At 43.9% G+C, this 19,794-nt stretch overlaps 1 pseudogene; it reads right to left on the bottom strand.

Annotated features, from left to right (window-relative positions):
• The window catches only part of LOC124009084, a 17,160-nt pseudogene extending 811 nt beyond the window's left edge, over positions 1–16,349 (bottom strand).
• Between the last annotated feature and the right edge of the window lie 3,445 nt (positions 16,350–19,794).

Below are 19,794 nucleotides of genomic sequence, written 5' to 3'. Positions count from 1 at the left end.
TACTTTTGTCATATACTGGAATAAAGACTCTGTTTTCGTTAAGTCGCTTTTGGGTCCTCATTCACCAACATAACACTGAGATGTTTGTATCCATGTGGAATCCCGTTGTTTGACTTATGGGACAGGTTAGTGTACTATGTCTGTTTCCTTTTCTCACTGAAGCAGGCGTCCATGACAATGCAGCTGTAGGCTTCCAATAGGCTTCCAATGTCCCACACCAACAGTCCCTGAAGGCCAGACGACCAAACCTCACCTACAACCTAATGTAGCATATTGTTTACTTTTGGTATCAATTGGATTGTGGGGGAGGAAATGTATACACTGATACGGAAAGTATAGTACCACTGGGTGTGATATTTTTGAACTAGGGGAGCCAAGAGGAGATTTCCTACACAGTGCTTATCTATAGCCTGTATTTCCTGATGGTGGGAGTCAGCTGGTATAGTACTTGAGCCTTCTGTTTTAATGCCATAAACGGCAGTTAAAATGCACTCTCCTCTCTCTCTCTCTCTCTCTCTCTCTCTCTCTCTCTCTCTCTCTCTCTCTCTCTCTCTCTCTCTCTCTCTCTCTCTCTCTCTCTCTCTCTCTCTCTCTCTCTCTCTCTCTTTCCTTTATGTATGACGTTGATCTCAAGTATTTGATAGTATTTTGCTGACTGGATTGCCAGTAAGTGAAAGTTAAACAAATCGTTAGGTGAACCGATGGGTTATTGAAATAGCCCCACCAAGCCGTTACTGCTTCCTCCTTTTATCCCATCACATTGACACACAAGGGAAGCATATGTTTGGTGTTTCTTTCAAATGAGCAGAATTAAATAAGGAAGGAACCATTTCTAGCTCCCTTAAGCTCTCCTTAAATGTCTCTAAAACATTTCCACAAACATGCTCCACAGCTATAGGCTATGATAAACTCATTTCAAAAGAAGTGTCTACCTAATTACTTTAAATAGCTTGCCCAGCACAGGTCTGAGCAAGAGTTTCCCTCTTGGAAAAGATGTAAAGAAGATAAATATTCATAAAAGTGCTGAGGGTGAAAGTCTGGCTGGCTGTTTTTTTGTACCATGTTGTCATTTTGTAAAGTGCATCCCTTTAAAAGTGAAAATACAGCCCTAAGAACTATCCACAAGAACCCAACATTTAAAAAATGTCCTCTTGCACAAAGGACCTACATAAAGTATAGGATGAGAAGTTCTCTCCCATTCATCCACAAGCCATCAGGATCAAAGTATAAAGACAGACGTCACTTAAGACTATTTCAAGAACTGAAACAAAAACAAGTCAGGCATTTGGTTAACAGTTTACCTGTCTCAGCTTCTGTGGAGCTTTTCCTGCTGACCCGGGAGCCCTTGACAGCCCAGATGTAGACTGTGTAGATAACTCCAGGCCTCAGCCCAGTCAGCCTGTAGGAGGTGCTGTCTGCCCCAACAGGGATTTCCCCACTGGAGCCCTCAGCAGAGCTGTAGCTGATCAGGTAGCCGTCGATTTCAGCCTGGACTTTATCCCATGTTACTGTCGCCGTGTCTTCTGTCACTTCTCTTGGTCAACAGGTTAGTAGGAACATCTAGTTCTGGAGAGGTATGCGTGTGAGTTAATTTCAGTAGTTTCAAAGCACATACTATGTAAGTAGTAGGCACTAAAAGCTAGATGTGTTAGGAACTATGTTAAAGCATATGTTATGTCATCTTTCTACCAGTGCAGTGTTATCACATGAAGATCTTTAACAATGTATTTTTTAAAATATATTTTTCAAGGCATTTTTCAATTAATTACTGTTCACTTTAACCTCAATGACTAACCCTACCTTAAAGTGTACCTACCACCACCCTGTTTGTTAACACTTGTTAACACTGGTTTGAGAGCAGAAAGCTCTATGGACCACCTTCCATTAGTCCTGTGTCACAGTTCATCTACGTTTACTGATCCAGTCATCCTAGCCTTCCCCAACCTACCCCCATCCAGTCAGCAGACCAAACATGGGAAACATGGGGAGCCCTGCTTGAATTTCACCCCTCTGAGATGTTTGTATCCATGTGGAATCCCCTTGTTTGACTTATGGGACAGGTTAGTGTACTACGTCTGTTTCATTTTCTCACTGAAGCAGGCGTCCATGACAATGCAGCTGTAGGCTTCCAATAGGGGCTTCCAATGTCCCACACCAACAGTCCCTGAAGGACAGATGACCAAACCTCACCTACAACCTAATGTAGCATATTGTTTACTTTTGGTATCAATGGGATTGTGGGGGAGGAAATTTATACACTGATACGGAAAGTATAGTACCACTGGGTGTGATATTTTTGAACTAGGAGAGCCAAGAGGAGATTTCCTACACAGTGCTTATCTATAGCCTGTATTTCCTGATGGTGGGAGTCAGCTGGTATAGTACTTGAGCCTTCTGTTTTAATGCCATAAACAGCAGTTAAAATTCTCTCTCTCTCTCTCTCTCTCTCTCTCTCTCTCTCTCTCTCTTCTCTCTCTCTCTCTCTCTCTCTCTCTCTCTCTCTCTCTCTCTCTCTCTCTCTCTCTCTCTTTCCTTTATGTATGACGTTGATCTCAAGTATTTGATAGTATTTTGCTGACTGGATTGCCAGTAAGTGAAAGTTAAACAAATCGTTAGGTGAACGAGGGGTTATTGAAATAGCCCCCACAAGCCGTTACTGCTTCCTCCTTTTATCCCATCACATTGACACAAGGGAAGCATATGTTTGGTGTTTCTTTCAAATGAGCAGAATTAAATGAGGAAGGAACCATTTCTAGCTCCCTTAAGCTCTCCTTAAATGTCTCTAAAACATTTCCACAAACATGCTCCACAGCTATAGGCTATGATAAACTCATTTCAAAAGAAGTGTCTACCTAATTACTTTAAATAGCTTGCCCAGCACAGGTCTGAGCAAGAGTTTCTCTCTTGGAAAAGATGTAAAGAAGATAAATATTCATAAAAGTGCTGAGGGTGAAAGTCTGGCTGGCTGTTTTTTTTGTACCATGTTGTCATTTTGTAAAGTGCATCCCTTTAAAAGTGAAAATACAGCCCTAAGAACTATCCACAAGAACCCAACATTTAAAAAATGTCCTCTTGCACAAAGGACCTACATAAAGCATAGGATGAGAAGTTCTCTCCCATTCATCCACAAGCCATCAGGATCAAAGTATAAAGACAGACGTCACTTAAGACTATTTCAAGAACTGAAACAAAAACAAGTCAGGCATTTGGTTAACAGTTTACCTGTCTCAGCTTCTGTGGAGCTTTTCCTGCTGACCCGGGAGCCCTTGACAGCCCAGATGTAGACTGTGTAGATGACTCCAGGCCTCAGACCAGTCAGCCTGTAGGAGGTGCTGTCTGCCCCAACAGGGATCTCCCCACTGGAGCCCTCAGCAGAGCTGTAGCTGATCACATAGCCGTCGATCTCTGCTTGTACCTTCTGCCATTCCACGGTAGCGGTATCCTCTGTCACTTCTTTGGTCAAGAGGTTAGTAGGATCGTCAAGATCTGTTTACATATATGAGGATGTAGGCAGAGGAGACGTTGTATGAAGAATCACTATTTTCTATGAGGACACTCAGGTATGTGGTTTATAAACACCATTCAAGCATTCATTTTATCCAAGTCGGTCAAATGATTTTCTGTTGGGCTCTTCACTCCTGTGAGGAGCAGACAGAGACCCTAGGAGCAGGCTGAAGAGGAACGCAGACCCAGCACATACATCTACATTGGCACAATGCTGGCCCAATGCGAGTAAAAATATTGACCATATATAGGTTGCCAATGCGCCTTTGCTCATCAGCTTCATGTTGGTCCCTAAGGCATGTGTGTGGGCAGTTCATATCTGTTGAAGGCAGTCCTTACTTTGCCTGAAATAAGCCAATCTTTTCCCAGCACAGGTCTTCATTTGGCTCCCTGATTTGCATACTGCTACTACCACAGGAGGTTGGTGGCACCTTAATTGGGGAGGACGGGCTTGTGGTAATGGCTGGAGCAGAATTTATGGAATGGTATCAAATACATCAAACACGTGGTTTCCAGGTGTTTTATGCCATTCCATTCGCTCTGTTCTGGACATTATTATGAGCCATCCTCCCTTCAGCTAATTTACAACATAATTCTCTAAAGGTGAATCCTCACTGCAGAAACAATAAACAGCACGTCATGCTGGTCCATGCACATTTTTTCAGTGCATGAAAAAATATTAACAATAATAACTACAGGCCATCTAAGAATTTGGCCAAATAAAAAAATATTTTGAACTTGCATTTCATGATCTGACATAAAAGGCAGCCTACATTTTGGGCTTTACATTGGAGATTTGCTATTTTTTAACATCATGAACGAAGAGCCAAATGCGCCAGCTCACCGAAAAGACTTGAAATGCCCATCTCTAATACATTGATTTTTACAAGAGAAACTATTAACTCATACTGTATGTTATTTAAGTATTTTTTGAGACTTCATCATTGGCTGTAAACAAGATTTTAAAACATGTGGGCATTACACAACAGAACACTTTAACTGGAACCAAATATTGAATGAGCCCCGCCTCTAGCTGGGACTGGTTTGGGATAGACTGTGTTGGGCATGGTGTGGGCTAACCTGTGTCGGCTGGTGTGGGCTTGGTGTGGGCTCGCCTGTGCCCACCTTGCTAACCAAATACCCAGATGGGGCCCATGCTTGCTGGGGCACGCGCTCTCTATGACGAGGAAGTCAAGGGGCGAAGGTCTCAGGGGACAGAGAAGATATATGGCGGATGTGAGCAGACTGACAGGGAGGATCCAGAGGAGCACCCAGCAGAGCGAGGTGAGTGAGGGAATGGAGCTTTTGCAGCCCACGGGGTCAGGGAAGGCAAGCATCAGTGGCATCAGCAGCCAGACAGAGAGGAAGTGAGAAGACATGTAAAAGCAATCATCATTTAGGCTATATCCCTCTGCGACTCCTCCAAGGTCAGCTCTATGTCACCACGCTATCCGCATCATGAAAACGGATTATTGATGCGTCCAAAGAGAGAGTGCCGGCATCGGGAGGCACTTATAAGGTTTAGCTGCTGTCTTTTTTGCCACTGTATGTGGGTACATTGCTTGACAAGCTGACAGGGTTAATCACAAGAAAATGCTAATGAGTTACACATAGTATCAGTAGCCTCGAGAAAGGCCTATGTACCGTAGGAGTAACACGTGCCGCAGCTTTCTGATCCTGTCCCATGTTTGGTTGCTCACGCTGAAACAGATCAGCACGTTGGTAGGTGTTATGTTTCCATGGGAAGAGACCACGTTTGGCGAGGCCATATCGTGATGTATGACGGCTTTGGATAGCTCAAGCTTCTGCTGCCACGGTAGCTGAGTGGGGGAGACTACAAAACACCGGTTGCGGTTTACCATGTGGAAAAGAGCTTATCCATCAGTAGGGCTCCTTACCATCCTTACAGGCTGGGGAGAAAGCTGCTAGTAGTTTGTTCCCATTCACAAGCTTTATTTAAACGGACAATGACAGCAGAAAGTCTAGTGCTCGAGGAGCCAGAAAGGTGCAATTCGTCCCATGTGGGTCAGTCTGTACGTGAGTCCATCCACACTGCAATTAGGTGGCAGGGGAGATTAGTAACTTCAGTGCCTCAGACTCTCTGAAAGATGCCAGAGTACTCCTCCGCCCACATCACTGACTGCAGCCCAGTTGTACTGCACAGCTCCACATGGCCTTAGAGTCCAGGGACCATGATGAAGACTAAACACTTTCCCTGACTTTCACCTAACCATGCATCTGCTTCTAGTTATATGGCCGCTCCTGTAAACCTTATTTAATCTGATGCGGTAGCACCAGTAGACTACTATGTTGTGTTTATGAGCACAGTCCTCTGCAGGTTACAGTGACAGGTAGAAATTTGTTGATTTTGGCTTGTCCCGAATGCTTTCAGGTTGCTACAATTTATCTCTCCTTACTGAGCCCTGGCAACAATACTGACGCAGGAACCGCGCACACGTTACAAGGTCTAACGTCGTAGTCCACCGTTTCATTGTCTATGAAATAAGGATTTATGATTTATGACAGGAGAAGAGAGAGATTTGTTTCACAAAATACTATAATGCCATTCAATAAAAGAAGACAATGCACTCTAGCTGATTTTCACAGTAAATAAATAGCAGATCTTTCCTGAAAGCAGAGAGGAATTGAAAAGCCATTTCCCCTTTTCTTGTTGTAAGTGGACCGCCACTTGTGAGAGAAAATGTTCTGTACGTATAACTTGCTGAGAGGAAGGAACAAAGGTCCTCTGCACTGAGGCTTACATAATGAGCTGTCAGGTGTCCCCACAGGATACAGTTTCATACTCTTGCAATGGTTATTAGGAGGCTCATATACTCACACAGACAGTCACAATAAACTGCCTCTATGTGATTGTAATTATGTTCTGAATTTTCCTATTTTTCTATCGCGCGTGTGACTATATCGCTCTGAGGAGAACAAATTGGGCAGTAGCAATAATAGGTGACCTTTTAGAAGTTCCCGACACACACACTCATCTTGAAACAATTCCACGCCTATCTAAGGGAACTCTGGAGTTCCAACTTCCAAAATCACTATAAGCCTTTCGTGCAACTCCTCAAGTGAAGGTTTCCGTGGTGGAAGTTGAGACAGGCCACGTTGTCTTGTGTGAAGATTAGCTCTGTGACGACGGATGTGCGGGGTAATGGAAAGACACCTGACAACCATCAAACCCGGAAACGCTACAATGGTTAACACCCAAATGAAACCCATGAAATGTCACCTGAGGGTTGAGAAAACTAAAAGCACCATCACCGTAATGAGACAGGGACAGCTCTGCTTTTGAACTACTGCAATACATCTCCAGCAATAAACAGCCAACAAAAGGAGCAGGCCAAGCTGCAATTGTAGACAGTCATTTCAGTCGGTCAAATAAGTGGCAGGTATCGGGTTGGCAGGACCGGCTGCAGAAGTTAACATCCTTTATGAATTCATCGTCGCGCAAAATACTCAAGAGAATGCTTGTAAGATCCAAAGAAGTATTCTGGTATTTTTAAGGACCGGGTGGCTTTATGTAAATCATGGACTACACTGGCCTTAGGGCTCGGATCCTGGTCCAGACACTCTTACCACGATCATTAGAATCTGTCCAGATTATTAAACTGTGATTTATGACCCATAATCACTACCCATAATTATTAGTCTTCCTGACCACGTTCATATTCTACTATCATTGGCTGTTATAGTGAGACCTAATACCAGGGTACAGTACTGTACTTTATCAAGCTATGGACTCTAACACATTCTGTGCCTATTTTACTCCTCTGTTCTCACAGTAGAGTTGGGAATGGTTTAGAGCAGAAGTGTCAAACTCATTTTTCTCCGCAGGCCACATTCGGTCTTCAACGAGGTCCAGGGGGCCGCACTTAAAATGGATTATATTGCCTTGCCGTCAAAATGTGCAAAAATAGTCCTTTATCTATCGCTTTTGGAATTTTCGATGCTCCCTGACAGTCTAGCTTCCATTACGATGACTATTAGCAAGCTGGACAGAGTGAAAAGAGACTATAAATTAAGGTCTATTATAATTTCTACATAATTTTGATTTGGTTATAGTCCTTTCAATGTCCATTGAGATCCCCCCCACATGTGGTTTCGAGTTGGACTATGGTCCAGTGGGCCACAGAGGGTGGCCCAGGGCTCACTGGTCAAAAGTAGTGCACTATATAGGGAATAGGGGGCCATTTGGTGACGCAGACACTGTCTCCTCACTTTCTGAAACCCCCAGAGAGTCTCTGTTGTTTAGTATCAGCAGCAGTCACCTGTGACCCCGGTGGCGAAGGAGGCTTTCCCTTCGATGGTCCCTTTGATGCCTTGTACTGTGATGAGATACTCAGTGCCAGGTTGCAGTCCTGTATAACACACACAGGGCAAGTAAGCATACAGGTTTGCAAAACCTCATAGTAGTTCAAGGTTCTTAATCTACCACAATACATTTGAACACAATGGAATGATTAGCCGTTACAGATACATAGAATAATCAAAGGGTTATGTTATGCGTGTTCTGCTCAAATGGGGAGAGGTGGAGACCATTAGGGAACAGACAGTTACACAGGTAGCAGTTGTAAAACATGAAGCCCTATTCTATTCCAAGGTTGTAAAATATGATGGACTATTTGTCATGCCTGCTCCCGCTCCCCCCTCCCTGGCGCCCAAGGGTGCACGTCATCATAAGCACCTGTTACCATCATTACGCACAGCTCTGCTCATTGGGCTCACCTGGACTCCCTCACTGTGTTGATCGCCCCTGTGTATATGTCTGCTCCTCTGTGTTGTTCCCTGAAGTAGCATTTTGTCGTGTGGTGTTTATGTCCAGACGCTGTCCCCGTTCCGTTACATGTCCGTCTGTATGAAATGGTTCTGTACCCGATTCTCATGTCCTGCATTGGGCCTCACACTATTCTATTCAAATCTATTTCAGACGGTGTTCTCTAATTTGAATGACATACCTACGATGGGTAAAATGGGTGGTCCTGGCTCGTGCACTCATTGGTACGTTCCTGCTCCTCCTCCTGCCCGTCAGCAGTAATAGGTCAGTCTGAAGTGGTCCAGAGGTGCTGCAGGGTTCTGCCAGTCCACCTGGATAGAAAGTCCTCAGTCTGGCCCAATACCCGGATACCATCAATACCAGACACCTCTGTGTAGGTTCAAATATAGTCTCATTAGAATATGCCAGAATAATGACATTTAGCCATTTTAAATGTCACCTGCGTTCAACATATAAATTGTCACTAATGGTGTTATAGTTAGATACAAGTTATGAGAGACATCTAATAGGGTACCCAAGAGTGTCATCGCTTATCATACAGAACCAAGGACCAGGGCATGTTTCCTACTGGTTTCTGAGGTTGCCCTATATGTGATTTAGCATATAAATCCATTCAAGCCAGGAAAATAGTCTGGCTAATGTTCTTTAACAGTTCTTTCTAATCAGAAAAAAATGATTAAAACCATTTGAAAGGGATAACGTTTGAAGTTAAGCATATTGTGTGACTGAGAACTGTTTGTCTCACGCTAATTCTTCATCATAGCCGGATGATCAGGCCTTTTCTCATACCCAGACAGGAATGTCATGCACTGAGATGTTTTCCATGGCTAACCGCACAAGCAGAGCCCAGGGCCCAAGGCTCAGTGCTCTGTGTCTCTCTTTCCATAAAATGTGTCTACAGCTTCATTTCCTTTTAATTAGGCTGACTGGTGTAATTACCTTAAACCTAATGGTAAGCAAACGATCACTAAGTGAATCATTTAGTACAAACAGTATCCAGGGTTATTGGGGTGATCTGTACATAGAGCGTTTTATGTGACGACGGGACATTTAAATTGGCATTCAGAACCACTTACCACAAACAAAAGCACCTGGACTTTTGAGTAACATATGAAAATCAATGTTATGAGAAACATACTGAACTTTCCTCTGTAGTTCACTTCACTCCCTTACCTGTGGTCGCCTCGATCCTGTCCCCCTCGCTCTGGATCTCCTTGATGACAGCGTACACCTGCACTATGTAGGTGACACCTGGGCTGAGTCCTGTGATCAGGTAGGAGGTCTCTGTGTTGGGCACGGTGAACCGCTCCAGCTCTGCCTCATTGCCCTCAGGGTGCCAGGTCAGGATGTAGTACTCTGCTGCTTTCACAGCCTCCCATTCCACCAGCAGAGAATTATCAGTCACCCTTACCAGACGCAGGCCGTTAGGGCCCGACACTGAGGGGGACACAGAGGTATGATTAGTTAAGGTTCAAAACTGTTACTCACTATGTTATTGTGATGAATTTGAGGGGTAGCCCCAACCAGGATAAACATGGGGGCCTGTCAGTCCAACACTTCAGTTGTTACACCAAGAATTCCGGACCTCTTGGCGAAGTCAGTAGGGTGTACTAAGTTCACTATGTTATTGCTCTCTCTTTTGTACTCTTTTCACATTTCACTCAATGTAACTCTGACAGAAATAACATATCTGATTTAAGGAAAACACAATTTAGAAAATTGGTGAAAACATATTCATTTTCTGCAGTTACAGCGTGATACTGTATCTAGACACGATCCTTCAATCAAGATGGTGGAAATAGGGTCGGGTGAATCAGACAGTATGGGGGGACTTTTCAATAACATGAATAAGAGCCCAGGAGACGGCCAGTCAGCAGTGTATGAAGCAAACTTTCCAAGCCAAGATATTCCTGCGGATACAGGGAAATACAGACACAGACGACCGAGCGTATGTGCTGAATTCGAGGAATTAAAGTGCAGAAAAAGCGTGTGTACATTGGGGGAAATATGAAATAGGTGCTAAGGAGACCACATTTACCAGGAAAGAATTCACAGCAGGCTTGGACCTTGTTCCATATGTTAAAGGCAGGAAGCTCAATGTTTTCTTTCTCTTCAGGAGGAGCATTTCCATCCAGTGGCAGTTAATACAACTGTTGCTGCCGTTTTCTACAGCCGCTGCCAGTAACAATTATGCCCTTAAATACAATTTCAGAACAGCCAAAAGTACAAATAAATGAACATCTAACGACATTCGAAAAAGCAAAAGGAAAACTGACATTTTTGTCCTCACTGATTGATAACGAGGGAGGCATAATTTGAAGAAGAAAATGATGAAATGATGTTTGGACTTCATAAAGAAGAAATCCTACATCTACAAATCAAATCACATTTTATTGGTCACATACACATGGTTAGCAGATGTTATTGGTCACATACACATGGTTAGCAGATGTTATTGGTCACATACACATGGTTAGCAGTTGTTATTGGTCACATACACATGGTTAGCAGATGTTATTGGTCACATACACATGGTTAGCAGATGTTATTGGTCACATACACATGGTTAGCAGATGTTATTGGTCACATACACATGGTTAGCAGATGTTAATGCGAGTGTAGCGAAATGCTTGTGCTTCTAGTTCTGACCATGCAGTAAAATCTAACAAGTAATCTAACAATTTCACAACAACAAAGGAATAAATAAGAATATGTACATATAAATATAAGGATGAGCGATGGCTGAACGGCATAGGCAAGATGCAGTAGATGGTACAGAGTACAGTATATACATATGAGATGAGTAATGTAGGGTGTGTAAACATTATATAAAGTGGCATTGTTTAAAATGACTTGTGAAACATTTATTACATCCAATTTTTTATTATTAAAGTGGCTAGAGATTTGAGTCAGTATGTTGGCAGCAGCCACTCAATGTTAGTGATGGCTTTTTAACAGTCTGATGGCCTTGAGATAGAAGCTGTTTTTCAGTCTCTCAGTCCCAGCTTTGATGCACCTGTACTGACCTCGCCTTCTGGATGATAGCAGGGTGAACAGGCAGTGTTTGATGTCCTTGATGATCTTTTTGGCCATCCTGTGACATCGGGTGGTGTAGGTGTCCTGGAGGACAGGTAGTTTGCCCCCGGTGATGCGCAGAGACCTCACTACCCTCTGAGAGCCTTACGGGTTGTGGGCGAAGCAGTTGCCGTACCAGGCGGTGATACAGCCCGACAGGATGCTCTCGATTGTTCATCTGTAAAAGTTTGTGAGTGTTTTTGGTGATAAGCCCAATTTCTTCAGCCTCCTGAGGTTGAAGAGGCGCTGCTGCCTGTGTGGGTGGACCACTTCAGTCTGTCCGTGATGTGTACGCTGAGGAACTTAAAACGTTCCACCTTCTCCACTAGCGCCCTGTCGATGTGGGATAGTGGGGTGCCCTCTGCTGTTTCCTGAAGTCCACGATCATCTCCTTTGTTTTATTGACGTTGAGTGTGAGGTTATTTTCCTGACACCGCATCCGAGGGCCCTCACCTCCTCCCTGTAGGCCGCCTCGTCATTGTTGGTAATCAAGCCTACCACTGTAGTGTAGTCTGCAAACTCGATGATTGAGTTGGAGGTACGCATGGCCACGCAGTCATGGGTGAACAGGGAGTACAGGAGAGGGCTGAGAACTCACCCTTGTGGGGCCCCAGTGTTGAGGATCAGTGGGTGGAGATGTTGTTTCCTACCACCTGGGGGCGTCTCATCAGAAAGTCCAGGACCCAGTTGCACAGGGCGGGGCCGAGACCCAGGGTCTTGAGCTTAATGACGAGTCTGGAGGGTACTATGGTGTTAAAATGCTGAGCTGTAGTCGATGAACAGCATTCTTACATAGGTATTCCTCTTGTCCAGATGGGTTAGGCCAGTGTACAGAGTGATTTCCATTGCGGCGCCTGTGGACCTATTGGGGCGGTGAGCAAATTTGAGGGGGTCTAGGGTGTCGGGTAGGGTGAGGTGATATGATTCTTGACTAGCCTCTCAAAGCACTTCATGACGGAAGTGAGTGCTACAATAGTCGCTTTAGCTCAATTACCTTAGCTTTCTTGCGAACAGGAACAATGGTGGCCCCTTGAAGCATGTGGGAACAGCAGACTGGGATAGGGATTGATTGAATATGTCCGTAAACACACCAGCCAGCTGGTCTGCGCATGCTCTGAGGACACGGCTGGGGATGCCGTCTGGGCCGGCAGCCTTGCGAGGGTTAACACGTTTAAATGTTTTACTCATGTTGGCTGCGGTGAAGGAGAGCCCGCAGGTTTTGGTAGTGGGCTGTGTCGGTGGCACTGTATTGTCCTCAAAGCGAGCAAAGAAGTTGTTTAGTTTGTCTGGGAGCAAGACATCGGGGTCCACAACGGGGCTGGTTTTCTTTTTGTAGTCAGTGATTGACTGTAGACCCTGCCACATACCTCTCGTGTCTGAGCCGCTGAAATGCGACTACTTTGTCTCTATACTGAGAGCTTGTTTAATTGCTCATGGAGGGAACAGCTACACTGTTTGTATTCGGTCATGTTTCTGGTCGCCTTGCCCTGATTAAAAGCAGTGGTTCGCGCTTTCAGTTTTATGGCCGGATGCTGCCATACAGTGGCAGGTTCTCAGCCAAAGACACATCATTATGGTGTTAAACATTTTTGAGACAACTGTAAGTAGGACTTCCATCAACTGGGCCAAACGTGCTGCTCAGTGTTCTCTGTCGTGATTCATATGAAAACAAGTGGGGAAGCACATGTACTGTTTCCATGTAGTTAAAAGTGACCATACATAATGTCAATGCATTTGGGCATTGCTAAAGGGGACAGTATGTTATTCAAATAATATTCAAGACCACCATTTTGAAAATGGACGGATTAAATGTGAAGCAGAAATGTGAATGTACATTTCTGCTTGGAACTGTCATTTGTCGGTGTGAGACATCCCAATTTTCAGTGACTCACATAAGGTCCTGTTTTTACTGAGTCTACTGTAGCATGGTGAAAAGAGCGTTAAGGGATAACTCAGGAGACGTACATGAAAGCAGACCAAATCAAATCATTTCTGTGGATTGGCTTACCAATTCACAGAAATCCACCAAGTGGGCAGAATAAAAACAATTTAGGTTTTTCTAGATTATTTATTTGAAATGTGTGTCTGAGTTCTTTATCAATGTACAAATCTCCAAAGGCCTAAATTCAGATCCCAGTCTCGATCATAGTTGTGAAATATGGTTAGCATTGCTTTTGATGGTCACTAAAAAGAGAACAGCATTGGTGATGATGATGCACCTCAAGGTCTGATCACACAAAACAGAAAATGTCTCAGTATACTGTAGCTTTTGTCCTATACTCATAATATTTATCCTCCAAATCTAACCTTGTAAACTCACATAGCCTCCCTCTTCCCCTTGACACGTCCCTGTTCTTGCTAGCAACAGTTCAACAGTTCCTACATGCACATTACTATAAATCTCTCCAAAGTTCTCTTGCAGCACAGATTGAAAATCTTACTATCGCCGAGTGCAATAGCTGACCAGCTACCATGGGTCTGTGCACAAACTTGGTTTTAACAAAGTGAAATCTTTAGACAGTTTGAGGCTGCAGCAATTGCTGTCACTTTCACAAGTGTGGAAGCAGTGAATTTATCTGACAGAATGTTTTGACTGCAAATTTTCTGCTGAACTGATATTTAACTAATAATCAAATAACCAGTACCTAATGGCAAGTTTAAAGTGTTTATGAAACCTTAGAACCCTAAGGATCCTACAGCTGTAGATTTTCTGCATTTCAGTTCTGCGAATCAACAAAAGGTAGAGTTTGCTATGTAGATCTAGGCCATTTCAAACTACTCCCTTTTATATAATAATGAATAAGATATTATGACCTGATTATAACCTCAGCCTATATCAGAACTTCTACCTGTAGAGCAGTCTTCCCCAAAGAAGCCTTCGTCACAGATACACATTCCGTTCACACAGGTGCCGTGGATGCAGTCAGGATCGCATTTCCCGCTGCAATCCTCGCCAGTGAAGTGGCTGAAGCAAACACACTTGCCGTCCACGCAGTGTCCCTTATCGTTGCAGTCGCCTGGGCACATCAGCTGGCTGCAGTCACTCCCCGTATAGCCAGTGTGGCAGACACACTTGCCATCCACACAGCGGCCGTTGTCGTTGCACTCATCAGGACAGGTGGAAATGGAGCAGTCAGGACCCTCCCAGCTAGGGTTGCATTGACAACTGCAGGTGTTGTGCTGGTAGGTCCCATGGCCACTACAGCTAGTGTCCACACCTGTGGAAGTTTAGGAAATCACGTTATGTGACATCTGAAGTGTCTGTAGTGTAAGTGTAATGTAAGTGACCGTGCATCAAACAGTGTCACAGTTATATATTTTTTGTTGTTGTACTTATTACCCTTTTCTCCCCAATTTTGTGATATACAATTGGTAATTACAGTCCTGTTCCATCACTGCAACTCCCCTAGGGACTTGGGAGAGGCGAAGGTCGAGAGCGATGTGTCCTCCCGAAACACAACCCTGCCTAGCCAAACTGCTTCTTGACACACTACTCGCATACCCCAGAAGCCAGCCGCACCGATGTGTCGGAGATAACACCCTCCAACTAGCGACCGGCTGCAACACAGCCAGGGATCGAACCCGGATCTGTAGTGATGCCTCTAGCACTGCGATGCAGTGCCTTAGACTGCTGCACCACATGGGAGACCAGTTTCACAGTTTTAAATAACCGGGATTAAGTTCCACATTTATTTTTCAGATATACACTGAGTGTACTAAACATGATGAACTCCTGCTCTTTCCATGACAGACTGACCAGGGGAATCCAGCTGAAAGCTATGATCCCTTATTGATGTCACCTGTTAAATCCACTTCAATCAGCGTAGCTGAAGGGGAGGAGACCGGTTAAAGAAGGATGTTTAAGCCTTGAGACAATTGAGACATGGATTGTGTATGTTTGCCATTCAAAGGGTGAATGGGAAAGACAAAATATTGACGTGCCTTTGAACAGGGTATGGTAGGTATCAGCTGCACCCGGTTGAATGTGTCAAAAACTGTACACTCAATGTATTTTAGCTATTGAATATAGATGTTCTGTCAGATCTCATGGTGATGGACTGCACTGTAGGCTTACCTCCTTTTCCACCACAGCAGCCCTGGGAGCACTGACTCTTCAGATGTTCCACCTCCTCCTCCAGCCCGTTGACTCTGTACAGCAGAGACGTAAAGCTCTCCGACTCATCACAGTCACACTTTGGGGTCTTGAGGTTGATTTGGTGCCTGAAAACGATGTTGTTTTCCCCCTCCAGAGTAGCGCCCCTTCCAGCTCTTGCAGGCCTGAAAACTGGTCCTGTTGAGAAGGGAGGGTCTGCAAGGCGAGTTTACACTCAGGGCTCTTGGCCAGGTCAATCTTATAGACGTGGCTGAAGGTGACTTCTTTCTCAGCGGGGATGAATAATCTTCTGTCACATACTTGGAAGTGACAGTGCACAGTATGCTTACCAGGCATAGGGCTCTTGTGAGCCAGTGAAGTCTAGTGGTCATGGCTGGAGGGGAAAATAAGTGGAATAATTGGTGAAATTGATATGCAACTTTTGACATGCACAAGGAGCACTGGTCTTGACACCTTTTTGGTCTATTATGGGGGATTTTCCAGAGAGAACATGGCTTTTTTACAAGATTGTTAAAGAAGTCACATTCGTTCTAGTTAAGGCAGACTATGTTTTACAAATGGGACATGAAGCAATCTCGTAACCTCCAGCAGAAAGCCAGCAATCATCACTCGAAACGAAACACTTTTATCCCAAGTTCCTAACTATTAATAGTGCTCAGCCAACCATAAGGGCTTCAAGGAGCATGGAACACTGTCTTCCAAAAGATGTCATGTCTAATGACAGTGATGTCATCCAGCTTTGACATCCCCAGAAAGAGAAATTATATGCTATCAAAATAATAGGCCAAATATATATCTGAAAAGACTTCTTCAGAAATTATTTGGTTCAAACCTCTATGGTGAATAAGAGGTTACCTGTTTCTCAAGCATGTTTGATTGAACCGCTGCGTCCTTGGCACGTAGCCATTAGAAATTTGGTCATGGAGCAACTTATAGTCGATGTCTGAACTTGTGTGGTCTGTGGAAACTGAAAACCAAACTTAAGTGACTGTCTGCTCCGCTCTCCTCTAAAAGAGAGGCCATGGTGCTTGACAACTGGAAACTCCACAGTAATAGCATACATGCTTTAATAAATTGCGCAGGGTACTTTTAAAAGAATGTTGATTGGTCAATGAAATATGCATGTTGCGCAAATACACTAACAGGATAGATAATTGGGAGCACACAACGTGGAACTATCAAAGAAGTGAAATGACTCAACCATGAACAAATACTAGGCTTTTAACCTTAACTCACATATGGTATATTGAAACTATGGGAACGTTTTTTTTTAAATCTTTTACCTTTATTTAACTAGGCAAGTCAGTTAAGAACAAATTCTTATTTTCAATGACGGCCTAGGAACAGTGGGTTAACTGCCTGTTCGGGGGCAGAACGACAGATTTGTACCTTGTCAGCTCGGGGGTTTTGAACTTGAAACCTTCCGGTTACTAGTCCAACACTCTAACCACTAGGCTACCCTAGTGGTGTACAGTAGACCAATAGTGCAAAGCGATTGTTCCTGTAACATTGTAAACCAGTATAAAGAAATCTTCATCAACGATTATATCAATCATACAACACTAGCAACCTCATCTACAGGTTGAATTCATTACGTTGGTGTCAGCTGTGACACAAGTGGTGCTACAGTATCTGAGGCTGGTCCATGTAGTCACCTGAAGGATTGTGAAAGTAACCTATAAGTGATAAGCACAATGGCATAGGTGTTATGGCATCATAAGCAGCCTACAACATTAGTGTAGATGTTCATAGTTTGACATAATGGCTTCGATGCTCCTGGAGAGTTTACAGTATGTTTGTGATACTGCAGTGTGCAACGGGACAGTTTTTGTACCCATGTTGGTTATTTCTTTATGTCGTTGGTTTTGAAATTAAACTGCTCCGACTTTTGCCGAGTTCTGCTCTCCTGCGTCTGACTTCCCTGCCACCAGTTACGCACCCCTTACACTAACATTAACCTAAATATTATGATAACTAACCCAAGATAGGACAGAGGCATCATTTACAATAGGAGCCAATAAAGCACAGTAGTCAGAACAGGCAATGAGGTGGGCAGAGCCAAGCAAGAGCTAGCATGATCCTATTAACGTGCTTTAGCATGTATGTGCATATTTACATTAGGGAATGCCTAATCTCTGAAGTGTGCATGTGCAAGAACTCGAATTCACCCTACATTCCTAAACCACGCCATTTTTAAAAACTTTGGCAAGGAGTCAAATCTACAAAAAGTGCGCTCTGTTTGTAACAGATTCTAGTTTTGGAACAGAAAACTGCATTCAGATCGTTATGAGAAAATGATGAGCTCTTGCTCCACCTTGACCCTTTGCCTGCCAATAGACTTCATTATTACCATTTAAGGTGTTGAATAGAAGCCCTCACTGGATGCCTCATGTGACACATCTGGGTTTTCTCTTTCTTCTGTGATTAGCATAAATGAAAATGGCTAACATGAAAGTGGCGAACATTAGCCTAAATAAGAAAATGGCTAGGATTTACCTGAATGAAAGTGGTTAGCATTAGTCTAATAATGACCTCTTAGTCAAATAACCCTTGGCATTAAGCTTCCATCCAACAGTAGACTTCACAGAGGGAAAATGGCTCAACACTTGTGAAAATGTAGTATCAGTAAGCGACGTGTTGGGAGAAATTATGTTGGCTATGCTGCTAATGACTTACAGTAACTGTATTAGTGCCACACAGAATTTCCACCATGTTTGCTATGAGTCCTGTGTCTGTTATCCAACTCAGTGGGTGAAAACCTTGAGGTTAGAGTAGCCAGACCGTAGAGACTATGACATCACAGCTATGGCCATTCATCCCCATTGACTCTCTGGCAATAATTACAGTAGATGGCACTTTATCAGCAACCAGGACATAGATCAGACCAAGGGGAAAGACCAGCAAGTCAATGACAGCCTTATAATAACCCACATCACAGGAACATTATACAGCCCTGTGGAATGGCACCAGGCGCTGGCGCACACAGATCCTTAACAAGCTCATTTATAGTTTACTGTCAAGGTTTTATTTGATGCTTGCCATTTTAAGGCTTTTATTTGTCTTAGAGAAGATTCCAATGTGACCTTCTTCCAGCTACAATGAACTCCTAAATCTCTGCAGGGAAGGAACGTCAGGAATGATACAGCAGTAAGACCAAAGATTCTCCTTAATCAGTGAATCCATGGTTGTGTCCCAAATGACAACCTATTCCAGCGTTTCCCAAACTCGGTCCTCGGAACTCCAAGGTGTGCACATGTACTTTTTTGCTCTAACACAACATAGCTGATTCAAATTATCAAAGCTTGATGATTAGTTGATTATTTGAATCCACAGTGTAGTGCTAGGGCAACAACAACACAAATGTGCACCCTTTGCTGTCCCAAGGACTGAGTTTGGGAAACCTTGCTCTATTCCACCTTATTGGGCCCTCAAACTCAGCCAGTTCCACTGTTTTTTAAATGGTTCCCCTATAATCAGGAACTGATTAGACCTGGGACACCAGGTGTATGCAATGAATTATCAGGTAGAACAGAAGACCAGTAGGCTAGGGACCTTGCAGGGTAAGAGTTGAATACCACTGCTATAGGGAATAGGGTGCCATTTGGGACACATTCTATGTGAAGCATGTCAGATGTGCAGTCATGGAAGAGCCGAAGCAGTCTCAAAGGCTTCGAGAAAACAGTATCCGCAGTTCCGCACTCAATGTTGGCATGGACACACAGGGGAATTACCTTCACATAACAAGGAATTCAAATAGTCAGACACAAGGATGTCTGTCCCGTCTTTTCAGCCTCCATTCTTTGCAGGCTTGTCGACTAGCTGTGAAGTTTGACAGACTTCCAACCGGGATTGGCAGGAATGTACCTAAGCAATTCCAGCATGCATTGCAGACTGGCAAGTTGTGCTGGTAGTAAACTTCAAACAGCTACTAAAAATGTTAGACTCACTCCTCTCATTGTTAAGGTTCAAGAAAGGGAAGCTGCATTCTACCAAAAAGTGGATCACCGTTGTGCATCATCTACTTACGGAATAAGAGGAGGTAGAATGTTTCCACTCACTCACTAACAAGAAACGCTTCCGGCTCAGACTGTGAATGCAATCAATATCAGATCCTCACAGGGACCCAATTTTCCCTCCAAAATCATTGCATGGGGAGGAGAGAAAGGAAGGGAAGCAAGTAAGGACAGACTGTGTGCAATGCCCCATCCTCTCATGAGACACATTAACCAACAGACAGATAAAAGGCAGTCTGTTCTTTTCCGTTTCAAGGGGAATTGCACTGGACCAACAAGCCTGGGATGAAAAGTTTAGCGCT

The sequence above is a fragment of the Oncorhynchus gorbuscha genome, linkage group LG22 (assembly GCF_021184085.1).
Source record: "Oncorhynchus gorbuscha isolate QuinsamMale2020 ecotype Even-year linkage group LG22, OgorEven_v1.0, whole genome shotgun sequence".
Lineage (NCBI taxonomy): Eukaryota > Metazoa > Chordata > Actinopteri > Salmoniformes > Salmonidae > Oncorhynchus > Oncorhynchus gorbuscha.
The sequence above is the reverse complement of the archived record's forward strand: the minus strand, read 5'-3'. Positions and strand labels throughout refer to the sequence as shown.